Consider the following 12999-nt stretch of genomic DNA (forward strand, 5'->3'; position numbering starts at 1 on the left):
TGAATCGCAGGAGGAAACAGAGACTGAGGCGCAGTGGTCCCTTGTTGGTGAACAAGTGTCTTTAAAGGACTTTGGTCGAAACCAACAGGATGATACAAATCAGGTTAATGCCTTTGAAAATGTGCTAGATGTTAAGGTAAAGTGGTTGCTGCTTTGCCGCCAGAAGGTGTACCATATTTTATTTAGAAAAATTATTTGTTGTACCATGTAACCTCTTTGCAAGGTAAAAAGGTAGACCAGTTATTAGTTCCCCAGAAAAATGAGCAGTTAATATTAAAGGCGGCACACACTTCTGTGGGGTGGCCATTTAGTGTGTGTGGGGTGGGAAACCCAACGCATACAGTTGATATTCTTTTGGCCAAGCATTCATGCCGCAGTGGAAAGATATTGTCTGGTATGCCCAGTGCGTCAGAAGACAGCGGCCCAGCCAGGGTTTAGGGCACCCCTGGTTCCCCTCTCTGTCATTTTTGTGCCTTTTGAGAGATTTGGTATGGATTTGATATGGCTGGTGGAGAAATCTCTTTGAGGGCATCAATACATATTAGTTGTAGTGGACTATGCCACCAGATACCCGGAGGCCATACCACTACATAATATGAAATCTCGCACCACTGCCTAGGAATTACTGACACTGTACACCCACCTGGGAATACCGAATGAGGTCTATACGGACCAAGGTACCCATTTTGTCTCTAAACTAATGAAGGATTTGTGCCGGCTGTTAAAGGTGGATAGGATTACTACCTCAGTTTACCACCCACAAACAGACGGCCTGGAAGAATGCTGTAAGGAGACTCTTAAAAAGAGGATAAAAAGGGCGGTGTCTGAAGAAAATCAAGCATGGTACTTACGCCTACCCTATTTAATGTTTGCAGTACAAGAGGTGCCCCAATCTTCTACAGGGTTTAGTCCTTCTAAACTCCTCTATGGGAGTAACATAGAGGGATTTTAGGTCTATTACAATAAGAGAGGGAACAACAGTAATGCCAAGAACCTAAAATCGTTCAGTTTGTGTCCCAATTGTATGGCCGTTTAAGGCAGATTGCGCCACTACTAAATGAGCACATGGATAGGGACCAACAGCGTCATTAAGACGTGACCGCAGTAAAACGGTCTTTTAAACCGGGTGACAAGGTACTGGTTCTTGTGCCCACCAGTGAAATCAAAATGTATGCCCAATGACGAGGCCCTTATGAAGTCATAGAGGCAGTGTGACCTGTTAATTATATGGTTTGAGAGGAGGGTAGAAGGAAGGAGGTACAAATCTACCATGTAAACCTGTTAAAACCTTGGACAAAAGAGTACTGGTCAGCACTCACTGGTGGCTAAGAAAACCCCAGAATGTCAGGTACCCATTGAAGTTACCATTATTCCTAACTAAAAACAGGAAGTGATGAATTTAGTGGCATGGCACCAGGATGTGCCATTCCGTGGAAAACCCAAATTATCCATCATGATATAGTTACTCCTCCCAGGGAGGCAAAGCGGGCAGCAGTAAAACGAGAATTAGAGGAGATGCTGTGCATATGGGTCATAGAGTAACAAAATAGTGAATGAAATAATCCCATTGTTTTAATGCCTAAGCCTTCAGGTGCTTTAAGATTCTGTAATGACTTTTGCAAGTTAAATAAAGTTTTGCAGTTTGATTTCTACCCTATGTCCCGGGAGGACGAGCTGGTGGAGAATCTAGCAAACAGCCGGTATCTCACCACTCTGGATTTGACAAAAAGATATTGACAGATTGCTTTGACTGAGGCTGCTAAGGCCAAAACAGCCTTCTCTATTCCAGAGGTCTTATTTCAGTACAAAGTGCTGCCATTTGGTTTGCATGAAGCTCCGGCAACTTTCCAGAGAGCTGTGAACAAGTTACTGCGACCTCACAGAGAATTTGCAGCTGCATATCTAGACGACATAGTCATCTTAAGTTCTGACTGAGAGTCACACCTTCCAATTGTAGAGTGTTACAGTCTTTACGGGCACACAGGTCTACTGCTAATCCTGAGAAGTGTGGCATAGAAATGGTGGAGATGAAATTCGTGGGATATATTGTAGGCACAGGGCAGGTAAAACCTCAGCCCAGTAAGGTGAAGGCGGTCCTTATATGGCCTAAACCCAAATGTAAATCCTAACTCAGAATTTTCTGGTGGGTTACTACCAAAGATTCATTCGTGATTTTGCCACTAGGGTGGCACCACTGAGTATCTCAAAAAACAATCCCCAGACAAGATAATATGGTCTTGACCAGCAGAGGCTACATGGCAGGATTTAAGGCATGCCTTGCGTTCAGAGCCTGTTTTGCAGGCTCCCGATTTCAAGAAGCAATTTATATTGCAGACAAATGCCTTAGGTCCTGGGGTCAGGCCTTTCCCAAGTGGTAGACAGGGAAGAGAAAGCTATACTCAGCTGGAAATTGCTGCCCAGAGAGCACAAGTACTCAACTGTGGAACAGGAGTGCTTGACAATCAAGTAGGCAGTAGACTCAATAAAATATTATTTGTTGGGGCGCAGTACTTACTAATTATAGATCATGCCCCTTTAGAGTGGATGCACGTGAACAAATAAGTGAATGCTCGTGTGACCCACTGGTTTTTGGCCATGCAGCCATTCAAATTTGAGGTGCGGGGAAACAGCACATCGATGCTGATGCCCTTTCCAGAAGGTTTGTGCCCTTTCCAGAAAGTTTGTGGGTCCCGATCCTCCAAGCAACCCCGTAGTGAAACTACGGGAAGAGGGGGAAGTAGGCAAACTCTGGAAAATGGTAGATAGTTGTGTACCTGGGCGGATGGCACAAATAGATGTGGGCGAGGCAGGGAGCTCGCCTGAAAAGTTCTTAGCTTCACCATGGTGATTGAAACTAAGGGGGGAGCAATATGGCAGGGACAGCATAGTTCCACATGGAGTTAATGTGGAACAGCAGGATGTCCCAGGTTTAGCAGAGCATCAGCAGCAGGACTGAGGGTCCAGTCCAGGTTTTGCCATAATCAGTTGTCAGGCAGAAGCTAGGCTAATTAATTAACAGTACCTGTAATCTGCCTTTTTGTATGTATACTTCAGTGGACAGAGACTTTGCTCCTGACGGTAGTTAGTGCCCAGGCGATAGATGGGATTGTGGGGTTACGTTAAGAGCCATTTGGAGCATGTTTGTTACTACAAACATTTGGACTGTTATCTGCTGTGTTGAGAACTGCCTGTAAACCCGACCTACAGTTCCTGCCTATGAAGCTGTATCCTGCCTGAGGTGGAAATAAAAGTGTGCTGGATCTTACCTAGCCTATGCGATTCCTGTCACAATTATTAAAAATACTTTTTCAACTTTAATAAGTAATAAAAAAAAACAGAAAATTTCTGAGCGCTTTTGCGGGAAAAAGTCATCAGTTAAGTGGTTATAGATGAACGATGCAGGGATGAAAGCCAGGAAGCTGCCCATCACGCCCTCAAAATGATGAGTACGTGGGAACATGCAGCTAGGCCATGCCCTCCCATCCGTGACCATGCCCCCTGTCAGCCAAGACCACACCCCTTTTTAGCGCATGCGGCTTTGTCACAGTTTCTATTGCCCAAATGTTGGGAGGTATGTGCAAAGTGCAATGGAACCTGCTGACGCAATAAAAATAAATGTTAGTAAACAAATATTAATAAATGATGGAATAAATAGTTGTAAATGGAGAAATTATGGGTGGAAAGTGGAAACATTTAAATTATTATTATTATTATTATTATTATTATTATTAAAGAAAACTAAATTAATATAGATTAATCACTTTTTCTCATGACACGATTATCACCCTCCGGTGACTTCCTGCATCTATTTCAATCCAGCTTCCAATAACGAGCGATACATAAATATTTGATGGGCTGAATGTGATTCCTGCTTTTTACCTCAGATGTGGCACCAGCAGAGGAGGACATCCTGTACACACCAGTTCTATACAAGCTCAGATATGATCTTAGGAGCCAAACACAACTGAACTTTCATCTATCATTTATAATATAAGTTTATGGCTTCCAGAGGATGATAAAAATAGACTGAATGATTGGCAGATCTGGCACAAATTGTACTATAAATGTTTTCTTATCAGTTTAGCTCCCGTTACATCCCAAGACCGCGTTTACCTCAGTTACTCCTCACTGCTGATATTATATGTACCAAAATAAAATAATCCCAGGAAATTGAATCCAAAAAGCCAAGTATATTTGTATATTACTGTTAGAATGGGAAATGGCGCATTTAAAAAAAAAAAAAAAAATATGCTGTAAGATTTGCACCAGGAGGTGGGGAAGGTGAACCATGTACAAATTGCATGGGGCAAGGCTTGGGTGGTCATTCCGAGTTGATCGCACGCTAGCCGTTTTTAGCAGCCGTGCAAACGCTATGCTGCCGCCCATTGGTAGTGTATGTTAGTTTAGCAAAAGTGCGAACAAAAGGATCGCAGAGCGGCGGCAACATTTTTGTGTGCAGTTTTAGAGTAGCTCAATACCTACTCAGCGCTTGCGATCACTTCAGATTGTTCAGTTCCTTTTTTGACGTCACAAACACGCCTTGCGTTCGCCCAGCCAAGCCTGCATTTTTATTGGCACGCCTGCGTTTTTCCGAACACACCCTGAAAACAGTCAGTTGCCACCCAGAAACACCCACTTCATGTCAATCACTCTGCGACCAGCAGTGCGACTGAAATGCTTAGCTAAACCCTGTGAGAAACTACATCGTTCGTTATAATGGGTGGTCTTCAGTATGCCGGCGGTCGGGCTCCCGGCGACCAGCATACCGGCGCCGGGAGCCCGACAGTCGGCATACCGACACTTATTCTCCCTCGTGGGGGTCCACGACCCCCCTGGAGTGAGCGCTACGGTGGCGCGCTACAGGCACGGTAGCGCGCCACCGTGCCCGTAGCGTGGCGAGCGCAGCGAGCCCGCAAGAGGCTCATTTGCACTCGCCACACTGTCCGTAAGCCGGCGGCCGGCCTCCCGGCGCCGGTATGCTGGTCGCCGGGAGGCCGGCCGCCGGCAGATCGTAGTGAACCCGTTATAATAGTACGTCACGCGTGCGAAGTGCCATCTTTTTGCATCATCACTGCACAGCGAACGAATGAAGCTAGCGATCAACTCGGAATGACCCCCTTAGTACATTGGGGGTCATTCAGACTTGATCACGAGGCAGCGATTTTTGCTGCCCTGCGATCAGATAGTCGCCGCCTACAGGGGGAGGGAGAATTCGCTGTGCAGTGGTGCGATCGCATGTGTAGCAGAGCTGCACAAACTGATTTTGTGCAGTCTCTGCTCAGCCCAGGCCTCTGCCACTGCGATTGTTTTCCTGCTGATCAGGGCCGGAGCTGACGTCAGACACCCTCCCTGAAAACGCTTGAGCCCGTCTGCGTTTTTCCGGACACTCCTGTAAAACGGTCAGTTGCCACCCACAAATGGCTTCTTCCTGTCTATCATCTTGCGAACACTCGTGCGATCGCATTTTTTGCATCATCTCGCCGCTAGGCACTTGTAATTCTGACATCATAGTTTTGATGTGCATTACAAATAAACATTGATGATAACTGACAATCTATATTGTGTCTTGGTCTGATGTAATACAGCAGAGGTAATGCATATGGGAAAGGAGAAGAAACAGACGGATTAGATGAACCACTTCCAAGGGGCACCCTCCGTGACAGGAATCAAGTTCTGCTGAGCCCAGACAGTTAACAAGCGGGCAACCAATAAGGCTTGGTCTCTTATTTGTGATTGACTGAGCATTGTAAGAGACTGCTCCTGATTGGTGCCTACCTTTTACGTATACAAGCTTATAGGAGCTTCATGTATTTTTCTTCAGGGGCTTTTCTCTTGCTACATAAAACATTTGCGCTGTCAGAAATCTAGGCATAGTTGCAAAAATCAGGGCATGACGGCCCCAGTCTTTTATGCTTTATTAGTGAGACCCACTGTACGTGACTTCAATATGCTCAGGATTGCAAGGATGAAAAAGAGGGTCACTGCTGGGGACACCAAGAGTAGGGATGGTCTAAAGTACCAGAGCTTGGGCCCATCAAAGAAGCACATTCACGCTGCCATAAAAGGGACCACAATTCACTACATCAGGGGTAAATTTAGGGGTCAGGCCACCCCCTCTCCCCCCCTACTCTCATGTCACTGTCCCTTTCATTTCAGTGCCAGTCCAAGTGCCTCGAATCCACCAAAGCAGCCCCAACCTCATCCCCCACTACCACCTCTGGACCACATTTTGCTGCCCATTGTCCTACTCTAGTCAGTTACAAAACTAAATAATTAAAAAATAAGTCATAATGCAAAAACAAAGAATCACCACCACCTGGCCGCATCAGACTGATGTGCCGGCCCCAGCAAGTGCCGCCCCTAGGCATGTGACTTACATACCTAGTTGAAAATTCACCACTGCACTACATGTGTGGCCATGCCCGCATAGTGTGACCACACCACTGCATAGTGGGCCACACCCCCGCATAATCTGGCCACACCTCCTTCGTATCATCGCTCATCTTTATTTTTTTATCATATTTTATGCTTGTTCTAGAAAGTGAAAAATTTTGCAAAAATGAATGAACTGTGTTTCACAAGCACCCCCCACCCCCACGCCAGTGGCACCATCTTTCCGGCAATGTATTGGTAAGCTCACTGGCTGCTCTGATCCTATATGGCTGTAAAACATGTATTCTTTCTCAGGTGAATAATGTGTCTTTATAATGCACCTTGAGGAAATGTAAAAAAAAAACAAAAGAAAAGTTTTGAAGTCCCGTGTATATAATATTTTCCTCAGGGAATATTCAAATTTTATCCTCATCATTGGAACAAGTGACAAATAATCTAAAGGAGAGAACTGAAATTGCAAAGCATACTGGCTGGCATGAGCAAGCGAGGGAACACGGCATAGGGATCTGCAGGTTACTCCCCGGACACTGCCACAGTACAGGCTGATGAGGTGCCACATTCCATGGTGAGAACATCGTCTTCTCCTACTGAGAATCTCAGCATACAACTTCCAACCAAAACTTTTCTGAAGGAATACTCAGGTGGGAAATGGATTTGTCACTTTACGTTAGTGATGAGCGGGTTCGGTTCCTCGGAAACCGAACCCCCCCGAACTTCACCCTTTTTACACGGGTCCGAGGCATACTCGGATTCTCCCGTATGGCTCGGTTAACCCGAGCGCGCCCGAACGTCATCATCCCGCTGTCGGATTCTCGCGAGATTCGGATTCTATATAAGCAGCCGTGCGTCGCCGCCATTTTCACTCGTGCATTGGAAATGTTAGGGAGAGGACGTGGCTGGAGTCCTCTCCGTTTATTCAATGTTGATGCAAATATTTGTGCTTGCTTATATCTTAATTGTGGGGAGGGCTGGGGAGCAGCTGTATATAGGAGTACAGTGCAGAGTTTTGCTGATCAGTGACCACCAGTTTTATCCGTTCTCTGTCTGAAAAAAAACACTCCATATCTGTGCTCAGTGTGCTGCATATATCTGTGCTCACACTGCTTAATTGTGGGGACTGGGGAGCAGCTGTATTATATAGCAGGAGTACAGTGCAGAGTTTTGCTGACAGTGACCACCAGTATACGTTGTCTGCCTGAAAAACACTTCATATCTGTGCTCAGTGTGCTGCTTTATTGTGGGGACTGGGGACCACCAGTATAATATTATATAGGAGGAGTACAGTGCAGAGTTTTGCTGACCAGTGACCACCAGTATATAATATATAGCATTACGGTACAGTAGGCCACTGCTGTACCTACCTCTGTGTCGTCAAGTATACTATCCATCTAGATTCTATACCTGTGGTGCATTTCAGTTGTGCAGTTTGCTGACACAGTGACCACCAGTATATATAGCAGTACGGTACGGAAGGCCACTGCTGTACCTACCTCTGTGTCGTCATTAAGTATACTATCCATCTACATTCTATACCTGTGGTGCATTTTAGTTTTGCAGTTTGCTGACACAGTGACCACCAGTATATATAGCAGTATGGTACGGAAGGCCACTGCTGCACCTACCTCTGTGTCGTCAAGTATACTATCCATCTAGATTCTATACCAGTGGTGCATTTCAGTTGTGCAGTTTGCTGACACAGTGACCACCAGTATATATAGCAGTACGGTACGGAAGGCCACTGCTGTACCTACCTCTGTGTCGTCAAGTATACTATCCATCTAGATTCTATACCTGTGGTGCATTTCAGTTGTGCAGTTTGCTGGCACAGTAACCACCAGTATATACAGCAGTACGGTACGGAAGGCCACTGCTGTACCTACCTCTGTGTCGTCATTTAGTATACTATCCATCTACATTCTATACCTGTGGTGCATTTTAGTTTTGCAGTTTGCTGACACAGTGACCACCAGTATATATAGCAGTACGGTACGGAAGGCCACTGCTGTACCTACCTCTGTGTCGTCATTAAGTATACTATCCATCTACATTCTATACCTGTGGTGCATTTTAGTTTTGCAGTTTGCTGACACAGTGACCACCAGTATATATAGCAGTACGGTACGGAAGGCCACTGCTGTACCTACCTCTGTGTCGTCAAGTATACTATCCATCTAGATTCTATACCTGTGGTGCATTTCAGTTGTGCAGTTTTGCTGACTCAGTGACCACCAGTATATATAGCAGTACGGTACGGAAGGCCACTGCTGTACCTACATCTGTGTCGTCATTAAGTATACTATCCATCTACATTCTATACCTGTGGTGCATTTTAGTTTTGCAGTTTGCTGACACAGTGACCACCAGTATATATAGCAGTACGGTACGGAAGGCCACTGCTGTACCTACCTCTGTGTCGTCATTAAGTATACTATCCATCTACATTCTATACCTGTGGTGCATTTCAGTTGTGCAGTTTGCTGACACAGTGACCACCAGTACATATAGCAGTACGGTACGAAAGGCCACTGCTGTACCTACCTCTGTGTCGTCAAGTATACTATCCATCTAGATTCTATACCTGTGGTGCATTTTAGTTTTGCAGTTTGCTGACACAGTGACCACCAGTATATATAGCAGTACGGTACGGAAGGCCACTGCTGTACCTACCTCTGTGTCGTCATTAAGTATACTATCCATCTACATTCTATACCTGTGGTGCATTTTAGTTTTGCAGTTTGCTGACACAGTGACCACCAGTATATATAGCAGTACGGTACGGAAGGCCACTGCTGTACCTACCTCTGTGTCGTCAAGTATACTATCCATCTAGATTCTATACCTGTGGTGCATTTCAGTTGTGCAGTTTGCTGACACAGTGACCACCAGTATATATAGCAGTACGGTACGGAAGGCCACTGCTGTACCTACCTCTGTGTCGTCATTAAGTATACTATCCATCTACATTCTATACCTGTGGTGCATTTTAGTTTTGCAGTTTGCTGACACAGTGACCACCAGTATACATAGCCAGGGCCGGCTCTAGGCATGTTCGAATAGAGCGGCCGCGCAGGGCGCCACCCTTAATGGGCGCCGCGCGCTGGCGCCGCCATATTCGAAGCAGGAGCCGGCCCTGCTCTGCAGCATTGGCCCGGCCGTGTGTGCGCTATGCGCGCTGCGCCGGTGTCTAACGTCAGACGCCGGCGCCGCGCAGCGCAGCGCGCATAGCGCACACAAGTGGCCGCCCGGCCGCCCGCACCTGGACCCGCACTCGCCCGGCCGCACTCGGGACAGGCTCAGCAGGACTCCTCCCCCTCTCAGCGCCGCAGGTATGGGGGGGGGCCCCGCCCAATTATGGATGGCACTGTGGGGGCATTTATCTGGCACACTGGGGGCATATCTGGCACACTGGGGGCATTTCTGGCACACTGGGGGCATTTCTGGCACACTGGGGGCATTTATCTGGCACACTGGGGGCATATATGGCTCACTGGGGGCATTTCTGGCACACTGGGGGCATTTCTGGCACACTGGGGGCATTTATCTGGCACACTGGGGGCATATCTGGCACACTGGGGGCATATCTGGCACACTGGGGGCATTTCTGGCACACTGGGGGCATTTATCTGGCAACTGGGGGCATATCTGGCACACTGGGGGCATTTATCTGGCACACTGGGGACATATCTGGCACACTGGGGGCATATCTGGTACACTGGGGGCATTTCTGGCACACTGGGGGCATTTCTGGCACACTGGGGGCATTTATCTGGCACACTGGGGGCATTTCTGGCACACTGGGGGCATTTCTGGCACACTGGGGGCATATCTGGCTCTGTAAGGGCATATCTGGCTCTGTAAGGGCATATCTGGCACTGTGGGGGCATTTATCTGGCACACTGGGGGCATTTATCTGGCACACTGGGGGCATTTATCTGGCACTGTGGGGGCATATCTGGCACACTGGGGGCATTTATCTGGCACTGTGGTGGCATATCTGGCACACTGGGGGCATTTCTGGCACACAGGGGGCATTTCTGGCACTGTGGGGGCATTTCTGGCTCTGGGGGCATTTCTGGCTCTGTGGGGGCATATATGGCACTGTGGGGGCATATCTGGCACACTGGGGGCATTTATCTGGCACACTGGGGGCATTTATCTGGCACACTGGGGGCATTTCTGGTACATTTCTGGCTCTGTGGGGACATATCTGGCTCTGTGGGGGCATTTATGTATTTGGCACACTGGGGGCATTTCTGGCACACTGGGGGCATTTCTGGCACAGTGGGGGCATTTCTGGCACTGTGGGGACATTTATCTGGCACTGTGGGGTCATTTATCTGGCACTGTGAGTATTTATCTGGCACTGTGGGTGCATTTATCTGGCACTGTGGGGGGCATTTATCTGGCACTGTGGGGGCATTTATCTGGCACTGGGGGCATTTATGTAGCACTGTGGGGTCATATCTGGCACTGTGGGGGCATTTATCTGGCACTGTGGGGGCATTTATCTGGCACTGTGGGGGCTTTTCTGTATCTGGCACTGTGGGGGCTTTTCTGTATCTGGCACTGTAGGGGCTTTTCTGTATCTGGCACTGTGGGGGCATTTATCTGGCACTGTGAGGGCTTTTCTGTATCTACATATCTGGCACTGTCTGGCCATTTTAGTATCTGGCATTGCTGGGGGGCATGTCATGTGTTGCTGGCACTGCTGGGGGGCATGTCATGTGTAGCTGGCACGGCTGGGAAGCATATCATTTAGTGTTCCCGCTAGGCGTCTGTGGCTAGGCAATGTGTCTAACGTGCTCTGCCTGGCGCAAAGTTTCTAACGTGCTCTGCCTGGCGCAAAGTGTCTAACGTGCTCTGCCTGGCGCAAAGTGTCTAACGTGCTCTGCCTGGCAAAAAGTGTCTAAAGTGCTCTGCCTGGCGCAAAGTATCTAACGTGCTCTGCCTGGCGCAAAGTGTCTAGGAGGTTCTAACTGGTGCAGTGTGTATTAACTGCACTACTGTGTGGTGTAATGCGAATTGCCACTATTATGTGGACACGCACCTTCCCCACGAAGCAACGCCCCTAAATTTTTGCTGCGCGCCTTCGGCGCGCACTGTCCATGCTTTACCATGTAGGTAGATGAGCAACAAGCATTACAGTATGTACATCATTTTGCCCTCCTAACTTAAAAATGTGCCCTCCCTGCACTAAAAAGTGAACACTATCGTGTAGCGGCACTGCTGGGGGGCATATTGTGTGTAGCTGGCACTGCTGGGGGGCATATCATGTCTATCTGGCACTGCACATTGTGTATCTGGCACTATACTGGAGACATTATGTGTATCTGACACTATACTTGAGACATTGTGTGTAAGGAACACTACTGTGGCTGTTATGTGTAAGGCTGCTAATTGTGTGCGTAGAGGGGGTGTGAAAACATATTTATTTATAGTCTAATAATATGAAGTTATGAGGCCACGCCCACTTTCCAAGAGGCCACACCCACTTTTCCTGGAGCGCGCACCTTCGGCGCGCGCATGGGGGGGGAGGGGGCTTTTACATGCTTTCGCTCAGGGTGCTAGTAGGCCTGGAGCCGGCCCTGTACATAGCAGTACGGTACGGAAGGCCACTGCTGTACCTACCTCTGTGTCGTCAACTATACTATCCATCTACATTCTATACCTGTGGTGCATTTTAGTTGTGCGCAGTATATATAGTAGTAGGCCATTGCTATTGATACTGGCATATAATTCCACACATTAAAAAATGGAGAACAAAAATGTGGAGGTTAAAATAGGGAAAGATCAAGATCCACTTCCACCTCGTGCTGAAGCTGCTGCCACTAGTCATGGCCGAGACGATGAAATGCCATCAACGTCGTCTGCCAAGGCCGATGCACAATGTCATAGTAGAGAGCATGTAAAATCCAAAAAAACAAAAGTTCAGTAAAATGACCCAAAAATCAAAATTAAAGCGTCTGATGAGAAGCGTAAACTTGCCAATATGCCATTTGTGACACGGAGTGGCAAGGAACGGCTGAGGCCCTGGCCTATGTTCATGGCTAGTGGTTCAGATTCACATGAGGATGGAAGCACTCAGCCTCTCGCTAGAAAACTGAAAAGACTTAAGCTGGCAAAAGCACAGCAAAGAACTGTTCGTTCTTCTAAATCACAAATCCCCAAGGAGAATCCAAATGTGTCGGTTGCGATGCCTGACCTTCCCAACACTGGACGGGAAGAGCTTGCGCCTTCCGCCATTTGCACGCCCCCTGCAAGTGCTGGAAGGAGCACCCGCAGTCCAGTTCCTGATAGTCAAATTGAAGATGTCACTGTTGAAGTACACCAGGATGAGGATATGGGTGTTGCTGGCGCTGGGGAGGAAATTGACAAGGAGGATTCTGATGGTGAGGTGGTTAGTTTAAGTCAGGCACCCGGGGAGACACCTGTTGTCCATGGGACGAATATGGCCATTGACATGCCTGGTCAAAATACAAAAAAAATCAGCTCTTCGGTGTGGAATTATTTCAACACAAATGCGGACAACAGGTGTCAAGCCGTGTGTTGCCTTTGTCAAGCTGTAATAAGTAGGGGTAAGTACGTTAACCACCTCGGAACATCCTC

This window comes from Pseudophryne corroboree, chromosome 1 (assembly GCF_028390025.1).
Source record: "Pseudophryne corroboree isolate aPseCor3 chromosome 1, aPseCor3.hap2, whole genome shotgun sequence".
Lineage (NCBI taxonomy): Eukaryota > Metazoa > Chordata > Amphibia > Anura > Myobatrachidae > Pseudophryne > Pseudophryne corroboree.